This window comes from Garra rufa, chromosome 23 (assembly GCF_049309525.1).
Source record: "Garra rufa chromosome 23, GarRuf1.0, whole genome shotgun sequence".
NCBI lineage: Eukaryota > Metazoa > Chordata > Actinopteri > Cypriniformes > Cyprinidae > Garra > Garra rufa.
The window spans coordinates 10498205-10519900 of record NC_133383.1 but is presented as its reverse complement, the minus strand read 5'-3'; the positions used below and the strand labels follow the sequence as shown (position 1 = coordinate 10519900).

The 21696-nt window shown below is 37.8% G+C and overlaps 1 protein-coding gene across 1 annotated transcript in view; it reads left to right on the top strand.

Annotated features, from left to right (window-relative positions):
* Nucleotides 1-21696, top strand: part of kirrel3a (kirre like nephrin family adhesion molecule 3a) — a 177062-nt gene that overhangs the window by 27097 nt on the left and 128269 nt on the right. The window lies entirely within an intron of this gene.

The following is a 21696-nucleotide window of genomic DNA, read 5'->3' as shown; positions in this document are numbered from 1 at the left end:
TGGAGAGTTTCTGATTGAATTTGTTTGCAGGATGCCAGAATAGCCTCCCAGAGCTGCTGTTTTGATGTGAACTGCCTCCCACCCTCATAGATCTTTTGCTTGAGGATGCTCCAAAGGTTCTCAATCTGGTTGAGGTCAGGGGAGGATGGTGGCCACACCATGAGTTTCTCATCTTTTATGCAGATAGCAGCCAATGACACAGAGGTATTATTTGCAGCATGAGATGGTGCATTGTCATGCATGAAGATGATTTTGCTACGGAAGGCACAGTTCTTCTTTTTGTACCATGAAAGAAAGTGGTAAGTCAAAAACTCGACATACTTTGCCGAGGTCATTGTAATACCTTTAGGGATCCTAAAGGGGCCAACCAGCTCTCTCCCTATGATTCCGGCCAAAAACGCCACCTCGTTGTTGTGGTCGCAGCCTTGTTGGGACATGTTCCATCCACTACTCCATCTATCTGGACCATCCAAAGATGCACAACACTCATCAGTAAACAAGACTGTTTGAAAATGAGTCTTCATGTATGTCTGGGCCCACTGCAACCGTTTCTGCTTGTGAGCATTAGTTAGGAGTGGCCGAATAGTAGGTTTATGCACAACTGCAAGCCTCTGGAGGATCCTACACCTTGATGTTCGCGGGACTCCAGAGGCACCAGCAGCTTCAAAAACCTGTTTGCTACTTTGTAATGGCATTTTAGTAGCTGCTCTCTTAATCTGATGAATTTGTCTGGCAGAAACCTTCCTCATTCTGCCTTTACCTGCGCGAACCTGTCTGTGCCCTGAATCAGCCTCAAATCTCTTCACAGTACAATGATCACGCTTACGTTTTCGTGAAATATCTAATGTTTTCATACCTTGTCCAAAGCATTGCACTATTTGACGCTTTTCGGCAGCAGAGAGACCTTTTTCTTTCCCATAATTGCTTGAAACCTGTGGCCTGCTTAATAATGTGGAACATCCTTCTTAAGTAATTTTCCTTTAATTGGGCTCATTTGGCAAACTATTTATCACAGGTGTCTGAGATTCATTTCAGTGATCCAAAGAGCCATGAGACACAATACCATCCATGAGTTTAATTGAAAAACAAAAAACTGTGTGTTTATGACACTTACATACAATTTGCATAATAATTTGGAACGCGGTGTACTAACCAAGTGTTTACAAAGTGAACATGCAAAGATCAAATGCCCCTTACAAAAAAAGGTAAAACATCAATGTAGGACAATTTTGAAGTTGGAGGAGAAAATGAGTGTTTTTCGGCATACCCTAACTGTCTTGAACCGGAATGCACAGACTACGCATGTGCATCGCAGAGCTAGAAAAGATGAGACTTTGAGGTTAAAAAGAATATAAATTGTAGGTTTTTTTTTTATTTTTTTATTTTATTTTATTTTAGAAAATGACCAATCGTTTTTGCTAAATGAGACCCTTCTTCCTTGGCTGGGATCGCTTAGAGATCTTTGAAGCTGCATTCAAACTGTATTTTGGAACTTTAAACTTGGGGGCACCATAGAAGTCCACTATATAGAGAACATTCCTGAAAAGTTTTCCTCAAAAAACATCATTTCTTTATGACTGAAGAAAGAAAGACATAAACATCTTGGATGACAAGGGTCATTATCTGTTAATTTTTGTTCTAGAAGTGAACTTCTCCTTCAAGTTTTATTAGTGTTATATGAAATGCCATTGAAGTGTAGAATACATCTCCTTTATCGACTGTGTTGAAAATTGGTAATGCTAGATCAGGAGTCAATAGTGAGAGGCGAGCAGTTCTGCTCTCACAGTGTTTTGTCTACTGCTGTACAAATATTGTTGATCTCTAATGTCCAGTAATGTCTGCCATAATCAATGTTCCATATAAGTGGAAAACTTTTGCAAACCATAATAATGCCTCTTTGGCTTTTCACAAGTTTGTTGTTCTGTTTTCAGAGTAGATGTGACATCAGTTCAATTTACCCTGACTGCTCGAGTCTCTCAGACGTGACGTTCTGCCACTGTGTGCCGTTCAATAACTCCATCATGAATTCGATAGAATCTGCCCCTTCATTTGCGCTAATGTTGGTCGAGGCTCATTAGCCAAGCTATGTTAACCTCTGCTGACTGGCCTGACACGCACCGCACACCCCGGCAACGACAGGCTTGTTAGGCGATTCACATTAACATTCTTAGCAACAAACACAACCCACTCTGTGAGGGAAAAAAAAAAAAAAACGTTACACACTACCGCTCTTCTGTATCGACTCACAAACGGGCGAGAAACTTCCACAATGCAAGACCTTGATGGGTTGTGAGAATTCTCCACCCCCTCTTTAGAATTCAGCCTAATTGCATTGTAATGTGGCATAATAAATTATGCTGATGGTAATTACTGCACAGAGAGGAATGTCTCCATACTTTCAGAGTGGAAGTTTCTGTGCAGTTTAGATATTGTTTGTACAATTTGTTTTGGGATGAATACCAATTTTGTGCGAAGACCATTGGGGAGTAACTAATTAGAAATAGCAACACTACAAACATACTAACTTTTTTCAGTAGCACAGCATTTTCAAAACGGTGAGCTTTCCAGAAAAAAAAACACCAGCAAATCCAAAAAGGGAATTTGATTCATTTTAGTGAGTTTGAATCAGTTCATTCACTGATTGGTTAAAATGATTCAGAGATAGATTTTAACTGTTCACAGTCAGTGTTTGGGATTGACAACTGTGTTTACTACTGAATCTGAACAGATTTGAGTCGTGTAGCAGTTCACAGAAACATTGGAAACTAAGTCAATTAACCTTTTGTGTAGTTACAGTTACTAAAGATATCGAAGATGGCAACATCCATAACAACAAGTCTTATCACAGTTGACACAATGTTATTTAAAGAAGTTGCTCACTTTTAGAACAGAAATGTACAGATAATTTACTCACTCCTGTGTCATCCAAGATGTTCATATCTTTCTTTCTTCAGTCGTAAAGAAATAGTTTTTTGAGGAAAACATTTCAGGATTTCTCCCCATATAGTGGACTTCTATGGACTTCAGATGTCGTCCATACATTGAACCAAAACAACAATGGATCCCATTGACTTTCATTAGATTTTTTTTTTTGAAATATCTCCATGTTCTGCAGAAGAAAGCCAGTCATGGCTTTCAGGTTTGGAACTACTTGAGGAGGAGTAAATGATGATATAATTTTCATTTTTGTGTGAGCTTTCCCTTTTAATGGAGTCCCTTGTTTGGGAAATGTGGTTATCGCTCTTGTTAATGACCGAATTGTGCGCTATTACCCATATTTACTGTAGCACTTTAAAACAGGACTATCGACCATGTTTTGCTGCTGTGGCAGTGTACCAAAGACATTGGCTCCTTTTAATTGCTTCAATAAGATAATTAGATACTTTTTTCTTAGACCACACCAGGTGCCACTTGTAGTGTAGCTAACGTTTTGTTTTTTAAAAGATAAAGTGACTCTAGTTTAACTATTCTGAAGGAGTAGTAGCTTGTAGGTTTTCTCTAGCACAAACACAGGCAAGTGTTTGAAAGTTGATGTGAAGGTTTTTAACTAACTCTACATGGTTTCATTTTATTCGAAGTTTTCTTTTGTTGAGATTTTTTGTTTCCCTGATGTAATTTGGTTGACAAATAGTCGCAGTGCGACTTTGTAAGCACAGGACCAGTTAAAAGGTGTACACGAGTTTTTTATTCTCCATGGAAACAGACCCCCTACAGCAGAAAACGTTCTTGAGCGTCTAAGCAATGCTGATTTTCCTTTCTCACCTTTTTGCTGATCAAAGCAGATGAAGCCGTTTTTATTAATTAACCTTAGGATTGTTTGAGAAATTGTGTTCACGACTAAAAAAAGATGCTGATAATAGCTCAAGCACACTCTTACCTTCCTGGGGAGTAATTGTTGACCGTTTGCGATGGACAGATGTGGTGAGCATCTGGCTGTTCAGATTTTTACGAGGGGTCTGATCTGATGGCATACAGTTATTATGGATTTTATTATGTCTTATATTCATTATAGGGAAGAGGAGCAGCACTGTTCAATTATTTAGTTTCTGATTTAGTCTATTTAGGCTGTCATCACGTCACATCTTTTTTTCTCAAGGGCTTCAGACAGGAGACAACCAACAATTAAATTTTCATCGCTAGTGTTTTCTGCCTCCATATTGAAGTTCAGATGCAAGTACATCTGCATAATGACTTGGGGCAGGCGTCTGATTGTGAAATGACAAGGCAACCGAACACGCGAGGATATACTTCATCTCAACTTTCAGTTTAAAACATTCAAGCTGAGATTCTAGCTAGGTAGTTTGACCTTTGTGAATGGATTGGGCAATTTGTCCACAGAAAGAAAGGCTGACCTTTTTAGGCACTTAGTCTCAACGGGATATCAATTAGCAAGAGCCAAAGCTCTGACAGGGAAAAGGAAAAACGTGTCGGATCAGAAAGGAGCCTTTCCTTGATAATGAAGCATCTCGTTGCTGGAAACCAGAAATGTAATATTTGTGTAGCACGAGTGGGGTTTTTGCTGTTAATTACGTTGACGAGCGTTCGACCAAATACCAAGTATTCCAGGGAGCCGAGATCATAGCAGACACCCTAATGTGAGAGGTTTTGAGTAGCTGTTTGTTCAGAAGAACTGGAGAAAGCTATGAAATCTAAACCCTGAAAGCGATAGATAGACAGATAGATAGTGTTTGTAAAGCATAAGACATTTAACTACAGAGCATTTACCATTCACACTGCGTTTTTCCCCTTTAAGTGCAATTATGTTTGTCACGCAGCTCAAACAAGAAAAATGAGATTAATTACATTTGTTCTGGCAAGTTTTTTTCAGTGCGTTTTGTTTGTTGACTTAAGTTCAGTTAGCTTGATCCTAGCAGGAACCGTTGTTGACAATGATATATGACGCATGCAAAGAATATACTTTTATTTCAGCTTGCTTTGACAGCTAAATTGTGTACATTTTGTCTAACCTATCCTTTGCGGCATCCTGTTTTGCTTCACATTTCCGATGCAGTTTGTTTCTCAGAAGCAGCTGTGTTTTGTCCCTGACTGATAGACCTATGAATCATTGGGTATATTTCTCTAAGTGAACGTAAGTATCACAGGAACATTAGAGAAAATCACACTCTTGTACGTTTTCCTTCGTTCACATTAAGATGAAAGAATATTTTCATGGTCTATTATCTATTCTGATGGTTTGTGTTGTGCTCTATAATGCAGCGTGGTCGCTGTGAATCAGTGAAGAGCTGGAATGGAGAAGCGTTATTTTCTAAAGTGCTGCCAAAGCTGCGCTGATCTAAATGAAAGGTGAACAATTCTTAGACGGACTCAGAATCCCTTCAGACAAAACAATCTGCACCAATAACACCAGACAATGATGTTAAGTAGTTTTTATGAAGGCTATATAAAATGGCTTTTCTTGTAAAATTATATAGAAATGGTGTAGTGGGAAAAAATTAATAAAAGAATCAGTCAATCAACAGACAAGTCAATAGCATAGGGCTCTATGATTTCCATGATGCAGAAACCACAGACTGAATACAATCATTAAAATGGAATTTACTGTATAACATGGAATATCATGGAATTTGCCAAAATTTCAATTAATAAATCAAAAGCAGCTCAGTACGCATAAAAAAGCCATCTGTGAATATTAAGCCACATAAATATTATTTAAATATGAATCCTGCATGTCTGTGTGAATGAATGGCACAAGAGCACAGTTTTGTTCAAGTCAAGTCAGCTTTATTTATATTTAACAATACAGATTGTGTCAAAGCAGCTTTACAGTATTACATTGAAAAATAGTGTGTCAATAATGCGAAAGGACAACAGTAAACACTAAATTTTCAGCTAAAGGCAGTTCATCATTGAATTAATTGTTGTCATCATCCAGCTCCGTTCAGTTCAAATAGTACACGATTTTGCTGGAAATGAAGTGTCCCTAACTAAGCAAGCCAGAGGTGACAGCAGCAAGGTTGTTTACTACACACACACTGAAGCGTGCATGATGCTCGCAGTGTTTTCAGCCACTGCCGCCACACTATATAAGTACATAAACACATGAACATAGTCTCTCGAACTGCTTTGAGAGTCACTTCATGAGCATTTTACCATTTCATTTGAGAAAAACTATTGTCATATCATATACAAACAGAAACTGTCTTGAAGAAACTGTGACAGAACTATATAACCTAATGTAGGCCTAATGAAAGTTATTAAATTATTATTAAAACTATGAATATTTACCAGAAAAAATATTTACCAGAATTTATTTAACAGAAAAATTTAATCACACCGCAGTATTTCTGAAAAAAAAAAAAAAAAAAAAAAAAAAAATATATATATATATATATATATATATAAGAAAAAAATCAAAACATATTTTTTAGGGCCTAAAGAAAGAAACTTGTAATAAATTGCTGTTAAATTGTTTCATGATTTCATTAAAATGGAAAAAAAGGAATCCAGAAAACAGAAAACTGAATTTGGGAAAAAATGAAATGGATTTCATAGGGCCCTAATAACAATCATATCTGAACTATGCATTGACCAATTCACTTATCAAACATATGTAACCCAGTCTTAAGTAGCACAGGTATATTTGTAGCAATAGCCAAAACTATATACTATGGGTCAAAATTATAGATTTTTCTTTTATGCCAAAAATCATTAGGATATTAAGTAAAGATCATCTACCATGAAGATATCAAAGCTTAATTTTTGATTAGTAATATGCATTGCTAAGAACTTCATTAGGCGATTGTTCTCAATATTTAGATTTTTTTGCACCCTCAGATTCCAGATTTTCAAATAGCTGTATCTCAGCCAAATATTGTCCTATCCTAACAAACCATACATCAATGGAAAGCTTATTTATCAGCTTTCAGATAATGTACAATTCTCAATTTCCATAAATTGACCCTTATGACTGTTTTTTTTTTTTGTGGTTCAGGGTCACATATTTTTCTTAAAAAGTAAGTCGAAAAATCTTTTTGGCTGATTTGTTAAAAGTACTTGCTTGTAAATCCCAATTGTGTACTTCACTGGTCATCACGACTATAATCAGTACTTTTCTTAAAACACTCGCAAAAGAAGAGAAACTGTAAAATCAGTATCAATACTTGGGTCTCGGAGGGTTAAAGCATTTAAGCTTAACAATCTCACCGAAATAAAAACCTGTTTCTTTCCAAAGTTAAACGGAATGATTGGGTTGTACAGGGAGGGTGAATTTGTAAATGTTTAACGCTTGATTAACATTGCTTTAATTTTCTGCAGTTAAACATCTGTGCGGGTAATTGCTCGGCTGATTTCATCGGCTCTCCCCACAGTGCCCTCCTCGTTTGATACATGAACCTGGGGAATAACAACACCGTTTGATTGTTGGAATTCTAATAATGCGCACTGCACCATGCAGCCACAAATAAGACCATATGAGATATATAAAAATCAATACATGCTTGAAACAACTCCAAGTAAGTGAGATTAGAAGCAGGACCTCACCTGTACGATGCCTTCTAAACAGTTGATAGAGCTAAGATCTCTGTCTAATCAGTTTTAAGTCATGCTAATAATGAAGTCCATAGATGGTGGGTTCTGCGGTCTGAGATGATGATGTTTTCGTGTCGTGCGGAAATGGGGAAATAAAAGTTGTGCTTGACGTCCGCGCGGAGGGAGTTGTCAGGTTTGATTTATGAAGTGAGGCCTTCTGCCTGACTGCCGCTAACATGTCAGTCTCGGGGAAATGGATGAAGCCCACAGCTCACTGCCTTCTGATTGGCTTTTTCCGGCTCACAGAAATAAGGTGCCCATCTTCATACAATAACTCGTTTTGATTAATCCAGGATCCCCGTCGAAATGAGAGCTGGTCTTTGGGCTGTTTTTGTTTCGGCGGCTACATGATTTGGTGCTCTTCTGAGGTCATCGTGCTCTCCTCTCAGCAACACTGGAGAATTTGTAATGCTGATCATCATGCCACGGCGTAGCACCGGTGGGCCTGAAGCCTCCCGCGGTCACACGTGGTAGATTATTCTGCCTCGCATACTAATGAAAACAAACTTCAGTCCAACATTTCACAGATCCGAAGCCGAGAAGTGCCATTTGGCATGTGCGAACAACACTCTTATTGCAGCCCAAGCATGTTTGTTTTTTTTCTCAAATGCGACTTTTGACTCAATCCGTTGTTTGAATTTTCCGAAGACGACGTAATTTAGTAGACCTTTCTGTAAAAGCAATTTATGGCTGGCTTTTATTGATTTTGATTATGTTGCTGACAGCCAATAACACGTGTTATTTAGCTTCCAGCAGTCTGTAAACAATCTGTCATCTGTTGGTTTATTTTTGATTCAAGACGCATGTATTGTGACCCGTCTTCTGCTTTAACAACATAGCATAGTTACAGTGTTTATGTACTTTCTGAGCAGATCCAGCGAACAACGAAGATGAGGAGAGAGGGAAAATCAATGGTTTTCAAGCAACCGTACATGACAGTGGGTTGCATGGCGTAATGCTTAAAATTTGAGCCACCTTTTGAAAAGGCGTTCTTTGTTGGCGTCACAAACCCACAGGAAGCTTCAGAAAGAGGCAGCGACTCACCCGTCAAACTGCTTTTCTCTCCCGGCTCTTCTTCAGTAAACCTGTAACGTCATTGTAAAAGAAAGATGATTTCTTTACTTTTCTTTTCTTTTCTTATCTTTTTTTTTTTGGATGGGTTTGGAATCTGACTTGTGAAGGTCAGCAGATAAAAGGAGAATCAAGACAAAAACTTCTTGACAGAGGCAGTAACGCATGTGGAAAGCATCACCCAACCCCCAGCCCTGCCGCATCCGAACACTTCAGAGCGTGTGCGCTGAGGTGTGTGGGTGGCCGTTCGCTATGCCTGTCCATGGGCGACACCGTAGAGATGTTTTAACCGCTTGTTCGCCGTACACAAGGACAGGAAGTGCGTTCTAAGGAAGCAATAGTCAGGCATAGTCAAGGGTTTTGTTTAAATTGAATCTTTTCTATCTTCCTCTTCAGTTGACTGCATGCCCGGCGCCAGGTTGGCATAACTGGGGGGGCATTTTAAACACTTGGGGGGGCGCTACTACCTGGAGACTGATTTGGTCCCTCTTGTTGTTTATTTATTTATATATTTATAATAGTTTTGCTATTAACTTGTACTGATTTTATCCAATGAATGCAAGCTATGCATCATTTACCTAATCTCCGGCGGATTATGGCTTCAGACAGTGCAAAATAAAAAGCCACGAAACGAAAGCGATAAAAAATAAATAAAAATTGCCTGAATTTTGTAAAAAACGATAGAGTTTGGAGAGAAAAAAGGTAAAAATCAATACAAAACAAATAATTTACAGGTTAATTCAGTTAATTTAGAAAAAAAAAACGTTTGGAACATTTTTTGTTCGTTAAATATAAGTTTTTGATTTTTAAAGTAACGACCAAGCGGCTGGCGGCAGACCATGAGTTGATGTTTGATAAATTTTGCCTCCTCAGATAATCACGACTTGCCTAAAATAAATATAGATTTAGGCCTAAAAGAGTCAAAGTATAAAACAACGTTCATTTCAACGTTAAAATAATAGAAATGTGCAGTATTAGGCACATATGCAATCCTTTGTGCAGAAAGCCGCTTTGCAGGACAAGTAGGCGCCAGCGCAATCACTTGCATTTTTGCAGTGGAAACAATTTAAAATATTCCGTCATTTTTGCTCATAAAGTTAAGAGTAAATAACAACAATACAAAATCACAATATCAACGAAACGTTGCAAACGGTGCTTGAAACGTTGAAAACAAACATGATCCCCTTTCTGTCATCTCAATAGGAGCGCTTCTCAGCAAAACTCAGCGAATACATAACTCACAGACAAGATACATGTATTTATAGAAAGCTTTAAATTATTACTTAACGAAATAGAACAAATCAGAAACAAAAACTATTTCATTATGTAGTCTGTAAAGATTAATTTCTCTCTAAAGGCGCGTCCAAGAGGAAATGGCGATCGGCAACTTCATCCTTGCGAGACACTGACTCAGAAAACACAAGCGTTTTAGCGTTTATTTTACATTAATTACCAATAAAACACAGGCGGTGAATATAAACACTTTCATATTAGTTTAATGTTGAAATGAACATTGTTTTATACCTGAACTCGTTTAGGCCTATAGATTTTATTGTAGGCAAGTCGTGATGATTTGAGAAGTCAAAACTGATCAAACACAGGCTATGATCAACTCGCTGTCTGCCGCTATAGCTGCTTGGTCGTTACTTAAAAAAATAAATAAAATCTTATATTGAACGAACAAAAATATGCTCTAAATGTTTTTCTAAATTAACTTAATAAAAAAACTAAAAGAAACAATCATTTTGCCATTACATGCACAATGTCTGTGTTTTGAGCTCTGCCGTGCCGTGACTGTGAGCGAGTGAAGCGAGTAGCCACTCCCTCCCTATGCATCTACCAATCAGTAGCTAGTTTGAAAGCGAGCAGAGAGTGCTCTGACCATTTTACTTTAAATTTTTATGAAATTCAGAATTTTGCATGCCTTTACGTTTGGGGGGGCAGTCACAGCATTTAGGGGGCATTGTCCCACCTTGCCCATGCCTATGTCCGGGCCCGGTTGACTGCGTCTCCATCTCGTTTAGATCTGAGATCTAACATTGTGAGAGTATTTTAAGTCTATGACCCCATTATATGATTCATATAATAATTTTCCAAGAGCTAAAAGCATTGGAGAAAAAATAGTAAGCTTTTTTTTTTTAAAACTTTTCAGATGTTGTTGTTGTTCTGGTTAGCGTCATGGCATTTATGTCTGGCTTTAAGATGATTAGTTGAATGCTTGTTCTTTTTTATTTATTTAATTATTTTTATAAGTGTGATTGTTTTCTGAGACCGTTATCATCCACATCATTAACAAACAGCTGCAGGAAAGTGCCAACAACTCCTGCCATTTTTCATTTCAGACAGTCGCTCTTTGCCCATAAAACAGCCTTGTTACTTGCAGTAATTCAGCGACTTTCTGTTGCCGTTTGCTTTTCTGAGAGGCAGTGAGTTGGAGCTCGTTAACTAAGGTTTGTTCAATCACGGCCTAATGAGAACTCGATTGTATCACAAAGGCTGGAGGTAGGGTTAGATTAATGATCCCTTTTCATCTTCTCTTTGCATTTACTTATTTTTGCTCACTGACTTGTGTAAACCAAGAGAGGCTAATTTTGCCTCATGATGAGCAAAATAACACATTTTCTGTGTGACACTTTCAAAAGATGCTCTTGTTTTTCACACATTTTTCTTTGTCAGATGTATCTGACATCTGTCTGTCTGTTCTCCGTCTCTCTCTGTCTGTCTTTCTCGTAATTAAACCACATAATTCCTGCCTTAACGGTCTTTTTGAAGTCTTTTTAATGACTTTCCTTTATTCCAGGGATCATAAAAGGTGAGATTCTGTATAATGATTCTTACAATGAAAGCATATGGTGACCAGGGGCTGTAAAACTGACCTCAAACATGCTGTATAAGTAGTCTGTGTGACTTGTTTGTGTATAGAAAAGACCAAATTTGAATTATTGATTTAATTTGCTCGCAGACGCTGCGTGTTAAAGTGTCACGGCAGATTTTACTGATGCTGAATATTTACAAACAATGTATACACCAAGATGTTTCATTTATATTTCTGTGAATGGAAGCAAGTGCAATGCACAATATGGTAGGATTTCTTAGCTTTCTGAAACAAAGTCATTGTCACATAGAATCCTACCTGATCTCACTTGTGGGAACTTTTTCGCAAGACGCAAAATATGTCCCAATAAGTACTTATCCTTGCAGTTTCCAACAGAAATTAACACTAGAGGCGAAATTAAAGGAGTAGTTCACTTCCAGAACAAAAAAATATGGATAATGTACTCACCCCCTGGTTATCCAAGATGTTCATGTCTTTCTCTCTTCAGTCGTAAAGAATTTTTTTTGTTGTTGAGGAAAACACTTCAGGATTTCTCTTCATATAACGGACTTCTATGGTGCCCCCGAGTTTGAACTTCCAAAATGCAGTTTAAATGCAACTTTAAAGGGCTCTAAATTATCCCACCCGAGGAATAAGGGTCTTATCTAGTGAAACAATCAGTAATTTTCTCTAATTTTTTCTTGAACGTAAACAATTGGGAGACTATCAGACGTGTATCAGTACATTGCATCCGTGTGTTCGGTTTTAAAGGGACAACAGCTTAATTTAGTTGCTATTGTCTGTGGCATTGAGGTTAAGCAAGCAACAAAAGAAAGACAGAAAATCACTCACTGCTCTTGACTGAGTCACTTTAGTGGCCCTAATAAAGATGAATCTAAAGGTATGTATTTATATAAATAAATGTCTGCTTGAAAGAATGAAAATTGTGGTAAACAAGTTGTTATAAAGAATGCTTTATTAGCCTATATGTTCTTGTTTCTTTATGGGAAGAGTTTTCATTTAATTTTAATATAAAAGCATGTTGCATATCACAGCAGTTAAATCTGTGTCTGTATGATAAAACCTACATACTGAATTTGGTTATTTTAGAGAAATGTTTAATAAATGCATTACACTGTAACTAAACCCATTAGATTTTAGCTGACTAAATCTACTGTAGATTTAGTTGACTTAAACTAGACTAAAACTAAAAACAATTCAGATGACTAAAATATCATACATGATCATACAGATTCATATTGAAATTGCCTGAAAATAGCTGCTTGTTGCAAAGATGGCTGTAAAATGAACTGACTTTCTGTGGACTTTGATAGTTCTCAGGTTTTATGTGATTGATCAGAGTGAAACTGTAGGAAGTTTCTTACACAAAGTTGTATGGGCTACTTTTATGGAGATATGGGGTTTGATACTACAGTAGATGATGGTGAGTAATTGATGACAGTTAAAGATTTGTCCTTCCTAATCTATACTCTAAAGTTTCCTTCAAAACTTCTCTAACTGGTAAGCAGGCACTCAATTTGGAGGTTAGTCATTAGAGGTGACATATATCTCACCATTCGGTGTCCGCACACATTTACACACTCGCACGTCGTAAATAGCTCATTTTCCTCTGCTGGATTTTGCACAAATAACCTTATAGAACCGAACACAGCCAGCAGGAAGGCACCCTGAATATGTCATTATACGTTCTCACTTGACCAACTCACCTGCATGCGACAGATCACACTTATTAAAAAAAAAAAATATATATATATACCACATAACATTTCTTTCGCCATACAGCGCCCTAGTTCTGCTCAGTCTATTATAATATGACTAGCCTCCAGCTTCTTTTTAAAAGAGCCTTGCGTCTGATCAAAGACAAACAAAAGTAACAGGAGAGCGTAATGTTCCAGCTCATTTCGAAGTTTTCTAATTCTGCCGGGTGCTGTTTCTAGCGAGGGGAGGTAGAGCCGAGCCCCGTCTGCTAATGAAAATGCACTGAAGCAGGTTAAATGCACAGAGCAGGAGCCAAAGGCTGCTCTGATTGTATTGCAGGCAACGCCGTGGCAGCGTGTCTGTCTCCCTGCTCATTTGCATCTGATGGACTTAATAGGAGTTTGTCTCCAGAATGCAGATGAATGCACAAACAAAGGGCTGGAATGGAACCGATTCCGCCCACCCTGCTGAGTCTTTCTGCCTCACTGTTTTTTTTTTCTCCTCCTTCTCTTTTTCCCTGTTTCAAACGATCCGAGTTTGTCCACTCTCACAGCCACTCTCCGTTATTAAAACCGTACGCTGCTTAGACAGGAACGACGAACGGAATTAGCTGTTATTGACTGTTTTGTGTGTGCGTTCGAGGCTAAAGTGGCGCTAGTTAATTACGTCTGGCCCTTAATTATGCACAGATGCAACATTGAGAACCACACGCTACCCTGCAGCCTGTCCAGGTGTGTGTGTGTGTGTGTGTGTGTGTGTGTGTGTGAGAGAGAGAGAGAGAGAGAGACTGTTTACTAGCAGGAGGGAGCGGGAGGAAGGACTACCCCGACGTGTTTATGATTCTCTGCAGTTGCTACATAGATTCATTTTCTGCATGAGAGCACATGGGTAGGATGAGAACGTTTTACAAGAGTTTCCTAATGAACAGTGCCTGCGCTGCACAATGCACAGTGTGTCTAAACAATCTTGCAGGTACATTTTTGTGCTTTGTGCTGATCTGAGAGCTTTGCTTTCTAATTTTCCTGAAAGGAGATGTTTTGTCATTTTTTTCCATTTGCTTGCTGAAATGTCTTCCTTTGGTAAAACTTTTAGGAAGTTTTTAGTTTAGTCAGATTTGTCCATCTGATGAAGCCAGAAGAAAACTGTAGAGCTTAGTTGCTCATTCATATCTCAGGAGATTGAATAGAGTTTGCAGTTATGTTTCTTTCAAGCATCAACTTTTGCTTCGGATGTTTCTCCTAAAAATGCTTAGGACAGTGGTTCTCAAACACCCTCAGGTGGTAAACAGCATGGCTCAAAATATGCACTATGAACTGTTCAAAAGTCTAGGGTCAGTAAGGTTATCTTATTCAGCTTTAAACTGAAGATGAACTAATCTAATGGTGACAGTAAAGACATCTGTAATGTCACAAATGATTTCTATTTTAAATAAATGCTTTCTGTTTTACTTATATTAATCAAAGGATCCCTAAAAATATTAAAGGATTAGTTCACATTTAAAACAAGAATTTACAGATAATTTACTCACCCACTTGCCATCCAAGATGTTCATGTCTTTCCTTCTTCAGTCGTAAAGAAATAGGTTTTTTGAGGAAATTGTCAAGTATGTTCTCCATCTTGTGGACTTCTATGGTGCCTGTGAGTTTGAACTTCAAAAATGCAGTTTAAATGCAGCTTCAAAGGGCTCCAAACCATCTCAGCTGAAGAAGAAGGCTCTGATTTAGCGAAAAACGATGTGTTATTTTCTAAAAATAAAAAAGACAATTTCTACATTCTTAACTACAAATGCTTGTCTTGTGGTTAAAGTCTCCTCCAACTTCAAAATCGTTTTACATCGCTTTTGTACCTTTTTTTTGTAGAGGACGTTTGACCTTCTTTGCACATTCACTTTGTAAACACTGGGTCAGTACTTCTGCAGCATTGTAGGATGATTTTGAAGTTGGAGGAGAAAATGAGATGGGAGTTTTTCGACATACCTTAACTGTCTTGAACCGGAATACACAGAGTTCATGCAGAGCTAGACAAGATGAGCATTTGAGGTTAAAAAGTATATAAATTGTAAACAATTATTTTAGAAAATAACAATTTTTTTCGCTAGATAAGACCCTTATTCTTTGGCTGGGATCATTTAGAGCGCTTTGAAGCTGCATTTAAACTACATTTTGGAAGTTCAAACTCACAGGCACCATAGAAGTCCACTATATGGAGAACATTCCTGAAATGTTTTCCTCAAAAAACAATTTCTTGACGACTAACGAAAGAAAGACATGAACATCTTGGATGACAAGGGGGTGAGTAAATTATCTGTAAATTTTTGTTCTGGAAGTGAACTACTCCTTTAAGCAGCACAACTGTTTCAAACATTATTAATCGGAAATGTTTCTTAAGCAGCAAATCAGAATATTAGAATGATTTCTTAAGGATCATGTGACACTGAGGACTGCTTAAAATTTACCTTTGCATAACAGGAATAAATTACATTTTATAATATAATAAAGTAGAAAACATTTGTTTTTAAGTGTGATAATATTTCTACTTTTAAGTAAGTAAATACAGTACTGGTGAGCATATGAAACTATTTATTTATTTTTAAATTGACCTTAAACTTTGAACAGTGCAATATATAAATATACGTTTTGAATTCTTCTTTTAACCACAGTGGTTTTACATATTTAATTTTAAATATCTGATTACAATTGTAATATACTGTTTTGCGTCTATAAAGTCATAGCATAAAGGACTAAATTGCACCAAAAGTTATAATTGTGGTGTGTTTGATTGGAAGACTCATAGTAGCATGATTTATATGAACTACAGCTATATTCATACAGTGCTATTAAGCTGCATTCAAAACCTTGAAAGCGAGTTCAAGGCTTGATGACTTGATTTGGTCATAGAAACATTTAAGTCCCATTGTACATTTCATTGAAATGCAACTCATTACAGAAGAGTCATTTCATGTTGAGTTTAAAGTTAAGGTCTAAAGGGTTTGAGTTCTTATTCAAATTTCTTAAAGTTGATTGCAGACTAAAGCAAATCTGAGCACAGTTTGAGACATTTTTGAGACCTATTTAAAGAGGCACTTATGAAATTACAAAGATCCATAAAAAATCTGAACAGCAGGAGAACATTTGTTCTTCATTCAGTCTCATAGTGTTGGTGCCTAGGAGAAACAAAAGAGATATAAAAGTTCGTAATACCGAGATTTTCTTTCGTTTGAGATCTAATGCATGATTTGGTACTTTCGAAAGTATCTGTATCTGTCCAAGCCTTGAAACTTTTAGGTTTTCCCATCCATGCTCCCCAGTATAATCAAAACTTTATAAGCAAGAGTGATTTATCTGTTGAACAGCTCTGCCCTGAGATGCTTTGAGGTAACCAGGTGAGAGAGATATAAAAAGCAGGCAGAGATTTTCCTCCAAATGCCATCCTGACAGCTCTTGGGTTTGAGCAGGCTTTGGAACTGTTTGTTTGGTCAAACCCAGTGCAGAACGATATGATTATTCATGTTAATGCAGGTTGATTAAATATTTAGAACATTTAATTAGAAATCCAGCTCTATTATTGAGAGTGTCTCGATTATAGCACAATGTTTTTGAAGAGTCCTTCATTAGGGAGTCCTTTGAGCATTGGCTGGGTTCACAGGGTCTCATTCTGACGTACGATTTGACGTTTGGGGCATCACCTTTTTAGTGCATAGAGCAGCCGGCAGTGATGAGCCTGACAGGGAAGGAGGGATTTATTAATGAGGCGCGGTGATGTGGGGACCGTGACCCAAGCAAAGAAAACCTTCCACCCAGGACAGCGCCGGGAGAACTAACATGCCCTCCCCTTCGCCGCCGCCGCCGTCAGCTGCCAACCGGCGGGAGTGTGATCATGTCACACTGACGGGTCGTTGACTGACAGTTGTGCTGCGGTCTCCCTGTTTCTCCATCTCCTCATTAAAACAGAAATGAGTGGGAGCAATCACTGTCACTCATGTGGCAAAGCCACACGGGCATGAATAAACACTGAGAATCGTGGGGGAAAGAACCCCGCTGCAGTCATCTGAGCTGTGGCTTCAGCGAGGAGAGTTTTTGAACCTCGCTTCTTGCCGCCACTCTTCGCTATGTGATGGCCAGATGCTGATGGCGAGCGTGTGAATGGATGTGTTGCTGCGTGCGTCCTGGAGATCTGATGTTTGCAGGACTGAACGTGTTTGCAGGGTGGCAGTGGAAGCCACACTGATCCGTTCAAGCCCACTGCAGGATGCGCACAACAGATGTGAATTGTCATTCGCTTCGCACCGTGCAGAAGCTCTTCTCTTGTGAGTTGTTTTGTTATGTCAGGATGCTGTTCACAAAGGGAACGTGCACCAGAACCCTGCTGTAGTGCCTTTTCAGAGTTGGGGAGTAACACAACACAGATACAAGCCATTTTTGTTTTTCTATTTTATTTACCGTTGACTATTTTATTGAACATATTTATACCTTTCAAAAGTTTGGGGTCAGCCAAATATTTTTGAAAGAATTTCTTATGCTCACCAAGGCTTCGTTTCGGGTTAGTACACATGTGGACGGAATAAATACAGAGTTGTTTTAACCACTGCACGTGTGGAATCTAATTTGAAACTTTTTAAATAGGAAACAAAGCCTCATCTTTCAAATTCTGCCTATTTTATGAGGAAATTCAAACTGTAACTACCTGGTCTCGTGGTAAAATATGCGAAATACATACCAATAAGTACATAACACTGCACTTTCCAACAGAAATGAACACTAGACGTCTTAAAGGGGTCCTATTATGCTCTTTTACAAAGTCTTTATATGCTTTCATGCTTGGTGGTTCGAAAAACGCATTATTTTTAACATAATTTACATTTTTGTAATAACTTTCTCCGCAGGCTGGCACAAATGGCTCGATTAGTTCTGGGTTTGATGAAGGTCCGCCTTCCGAAAAACGGAATGTGTTGTGATTGGTTAGCAGTCCCCCTGCATTGCAATTGGTGAACAGCTTGGATGGCGTTTCAGTCCTGCCACGCCCCTTCCCAAAGCAGCAAGTTCCGTGTACAACTGCGCAAGCTAGATTAAAGTGATACTTATGTTTTAAATATGGATATTTTTCTTGGAAAAAACACATCGGATTGCTAAAGGAGGCTTTTACTGACCCCTCCGGAGACATGTGAGGGATGGATTGATTTATGGACCGACTTGTTTTGGACTGATGGAAAGAAACACTTCTATGCTGTTCAGTCTATGCCATACTAAAGCTTGGGAGTGCCAGGATTATTTTTAATATAACTCTGATTGCATTCGTCTGAAAGAAGGAAGTCATATACACCTACAGTAGGATGCATGGAGGGTGAGTAAATAATACGATACAGCACTGTTGGTCCTATCGTCAGCCTGCTGGATCGCCGGTACATGTTGTTATTATTATTTTTGTGCCAATTTATTTATTTACATGGCCGAAACCAGCTCCACCAAAAGGCTGGTGAAGCTATCTACACTCTATGATGAAAAAATCTCTTACCATACACTGCAAACGTCTACGGCGCAGCTTCGATTCGGCCACCGATGATCATCACTCTAGTCAATGCTTGTGTTTACATCAGCTGGGCTCCGCATGTTTTTCGACCCTCTGTACCGCACACGTCAACGGCACGGCTCCAGCATACCGGAGCAGTTTGCGGACACATCGTTGTAGTTCTTGAATGGGATTTTTTAAAAACTAAATAACTCCCTTTGGAATGGACTTTGAGATTTGTAACTTTATAGGTGTTTTTAATGCCCAAACATACACACCACACACTGGCTAAAATTCAAAAAGTGAAAAAGCATAATAGGACCCCTTTAAATCAGTGAGCACATGTAATCGCTTTAGTACAGTTATGATTACAGCTCTATATGTTTTACTTTATGGACATAACAAGCTTGCTCGGTAGCTTAGCCGAAACAGAATTGGACTTAAGATACAGAATCCTTGGGTGCAAATCCTGTTAAAAACTGTCACAATGAAAGAGCTGAAAGATGACAGATCAAAAAACAAGCTAAAAAGGCATGCTTGCAATTGCGCTTTTACATCACGTTCGATTTTGTTCACACTATCGGGTAGGTTTAGGTGTAGTGCAGATGGTTCATTATTTTAAAATGTAACAGAGCATTAGACTTAGTGCCACTCAGCAGACTTTTTAAGTCAGAATTAAGGTCAAACATACAAAACCAATGTCACATTAAATGTACCATATGTACGTTCACCTGTTCCAGGGGGAAAAAAAAACACTTTTTGCGCCACCCAATGGACATTTTCTGTTAAATATGCCATGAAACGTACGTGGCAGTAAATATTTCGCATCTTGCGAAAAAGTTCCTGGAGGTATTCGTCATGAGACCAGATTGAACAATGCAGTTTTGATGCTCTTTGTGGCAGGATAGATACAATCTGTAGCACAAAATGCGAGGGAAGATGGTCATCCTTTCCTCTTTACTACTAGTTATAACATGAGATAAATATACAACCATCATCATATAAATTGTTTCAGCGTTTCAACCACAAGGACATCCAGAAAACAGCATTATATTTACCTCAGACAAGGTATTCAGCTAGAGAAATTAAGTCTGGAAAAAAAATGCTAAATATGTTATATTTTACTTAACCTCTTAGTGAATTTTTAGTTATTTAATGATTGTTTAAACAAATCTGTCTTGAAAACAAGTGACAGTGACAATCACTATTAATGGTTATATTTCAACAACTAATATACATTTTATAATTAGAAACTCATGTAAAAGCTGCCTTGTTTACATGTGCAGTTTACATGTTTGCATACATTTTTTTTTAATCTGAGTGTTGATTATTATATCTTAAAATTAATAACAAGTTAATTTAATAGTTTATGCTTTGTTGTTAATTGTAACCTTTAATTTTATAGTAATGTGAAAGTAATAGAGCTCTATAATTTACAGCATTAGGTAAGGTGGTTTTATCCTAAAGAAAAACAATTATATATTTTTTTTATTTAAAGATGAAGCAATAATGTGTTCAGCAAGCCACTATTTATTAAAAAAAAGAAAAAAGAAGCAATTTTATGTTTCGTTTTTTCACATTTGCTGTACTAAATCTATACTGTACTGGAACACTCTTAAAATTAAAAGTCTTTATTGGCATCTAGGGTTCCATGAAGAAGCTTAAACAGCCATGGAACTTTTTTAATGCAGAAAATATTCTTTAGATTTTTAAAATTATTTTTAGAACTGTTCACTGAAAGGTTCTTTGGGGAACCAAAATGGTTCTTCTATGGCATCACTGCAAAAACCTTTTGGAATCTTTATTTTATTAACTGAACCATCATGTTTGTGTACTGTTATACCCCTGATATCTATATTAAGGTGAAGTAAAAAACAAATAATATATGTTCTGTTTGATTTGATGAAGAAATCCACATATGATCAGTAAACAGTTGTTTATCTGACTTCTGAAGTAAATTTGTGAAACTGTCATGTCAGCCTTTGACTTTATACTCAATGTCTAGCTATTACAAGTACCGCTTACAAAGCGCAATTTTATTTTATGATAAGATTTTTCAAAAAACATCAAATCATCCTGTTTTTACTATTTGATTTAATACAAAAAAAGTAATAAAAATCATTTCCTTGATAGGAAAAAAAACATAAATATAAGTTTACTGTTTATACTTCTAACAAGTGAAAAAAAAATCTACCTTTTTAAAATGCATTAAAAGTAAGCCTCCCAACCCATGCATCTGATTGCTAATAAATTTAGAGCATCCACAGTCTTCAAAGTGCATCGTTTGATCACCTTTTGTCTCATCTGCACAATTAAGAATCAGTCCACTGGGTTTCTTTGCTCCCACTGAGCGCTGTCGGCGATGTGGACGGCATACAAATACTGACACACATAACTTGTGTTGTAATTAACTAGCGAGACACACGCGATGTACATACTCATCTCTTTTCCTGCTGGGCGCCTCTCGTAGACGCAGGTCACTATCAAAAGGGGTAAACAGGGGTTGTGGCGGGTCCGTCGATGAAGCATTGTGGGAAATCGTGTTAGCATTGCCTCCCCCTTCCGATGGATCAGCCTCGCAGTGGATGCATGCTAATTAGAATTCTAGATTCAATTAAATAGCTCGGTTGATAAGCCATGGACAAGTGCCACATGCTGGGGAAACGTGCTCCCTCGTGCTTTCACTCTTTCTCCCTGTTTCTCTGTTATTATGTCCCAGTCTGGATCTTTTAACAGAATTTTAAGAGTCCACTGCCCGTTGAGAGCACAGATCTGTCTCTTGTTCTGCATGTAAGGAAGGAAATGAGAATATGATAATTGTCTTCGTTTTAAGTGCTTTGGTCCACAGGGGCTGCGTGCGTTGGATAAATGAAGCTGTAAAAGGGAAATTGTGGGATAATCAGAACTTCTCTTTGGTTCTAGTTCATCAGCGAACACATCCTGAAGCTTGCCTGTACATTCAGGCTTGAAAAAAATTAATGAACTTGCTCAGAAATGCAGAGAATTGAACTTTCTGAAAGCACAGCTCTGAACAACAG